Here is a 2,023-nt window from a genome sequence, read left to right on the forward strand (position 1 = left end):
GGATTCATCTCTAGCAGCACAAATTCACGCTCCGTGAATGGCAGAGATTGGCAGGATGGATCAATTGGAGCTTGAACGTCTTCCCCCTACTGAGGCCCGCACTGAACAATTTTTACGCGAAGATTGGTGGCAAATCTGCCCCAAATCAATTCGTGAGAGTTAACAATGCTGTCCGCGCTGACCTTGAATGGGCCGCTAATCACCTTGAACGCGATACTGGCGTCAAACTCATTCATCAGATTTATTGGGACGCAGATTCTGCCGACTTGACACTTTTTTGTGATGCCTGTTTACAAGGTATGGGTTTCTGGTTACCTGACGATTGCGTCGGTTTCTACTCACCCACACCCGACGGCACCACCGACAAACACATCTTCTTCTTTGAGGCTTTATGTGTCCTGTCAGCCATGCACCACGTTGTAGATGTCCTTTGTGTTCCCCCAACAACCAAGATCTTGATTTACACGGACAACGACAACACCGTCGCCATCTTCAACACGCTCAGATGCCTCCCCCATTATAATTCAATTCTCATCAATGCAGCCGACGCCTGCATCAACTTCAATATACAACTCAGAGTCCTGCATATTGCCGGAGAACTCAACAGCGTTGCTGATGCCATTTCAAGACATAACTTTGACATTGCCCATCAGTATGTCCCCAACCTCATCATTTCACCCTTTCTACCCCCTCAATTGCTGCTGGGGGCTCCCAAAAAATGATCCCTGCCACCGTGCGCACCAGGCAACCCCACAGAGATGCCTGGTCGCGAGAACGACTGCTCAGAGAACGTGCCATCGCTCTCGGACAAGCCGTCGATAACTCAACGTGGAAAAATTACGGATCCGCCCTCAACTCTTATTTGAATTTTGTCAAACTACATGACTTCCCACTCGACCCCACCCCTGACACTCTCAGCCTTTTCACTGTCTACATGTGCCATCACATCAAACCTGGCTCAGTCGCGACTTACTTGTCTGGCATATGCCAACAGCTCGAACCCTATTTCCCCGATGTACGTACCGCTCGCAACTCTGCTCTGGTACATCGTATATTGCAGGGCTGCAGGCGTTTACACGGAACACCAACCACACGCAAACGTGCCCTGACCCTTGACGACCTCGAGACAGTTGTCCATGCACTAGGCAACTCATCTGACTATGACGACATCCTCTTCCTAGCGCAACTCCTCACAGGCTTCTTCGCCTTATTCCGTTTGGGCGAAATGACGTACCCAGACGACCCGCAACTTCGTGACCCTCGCAAAGTCACCAAACGCACCTCTGTGCGTTTCTCGGACATTTCTTTTCAGTTTTTTCTGCCTGGCCATAAGGCCGACAGATTTTTCGAAGGGAACACCATCATAGTCTGCAAAAACGGACGCATCTTCGACCCTCACAAGCACTTCCTTGCATACATCCACGCACGAGATAACAAATTCCCTTTCAGCTCACCCCTCTGGCTAACTAGCAACGGAGTCGTCCCTACACGGTCCTTCTTCATCAACCGCTTGCGTCGTTTCTTCGACTCTGACACCGCCGGTCAATCCCTCAGAGCCGGCGGCGCTACTTCCCTCGCCGAAAACGGGGTACCACCCTCAATAATTCAAGCTATCGGTAGATGGGCCTCAGATGCCTTCAAAATCTACATCCGCAAAAACCCTGTTTTGATTCAAGCCTTACTATTTGGTCAAACAGCGCGTTCCGCATCGTCTTACATCCACGCTTTGGATTCCTGACACCACACAGACTTTTTCCTCCTACTTTACAGACTTTTATTTTACTCACAGACCTTTCTTTACTTAAACAGACTTTCTATGGATCCCAGAACCACCAATCCCCCATGACATGGACGTATCCCTTTCCTACACACTTATACACGCATGTACTTCTCCCGTTTTTCCCCTCGCTCCTCACATCTATCACTACGTGATCTCATCACCCCTTTTTTCCTTTTTTTCTTTATATAGGAATATAGCCATACCTCGAGTGGACATACGTCGGAGTCTGGTGCGCGCCGCGCC

This window comes from Laccaria bicolor, genomic scaffold (assembly GCF_000143565.1).
Source record: "Laccaria bicolor S238N-H82 LACBIscaffold_24 genomic scaffold, whole genome shotgun sequence".
Lineage (NCBI taxonomy): Eukaryota > Fungi > Basidiomycota > Agaricomycetes > Agaricales > Hydnangiaceae > Laccaria > Laccaria bicolor.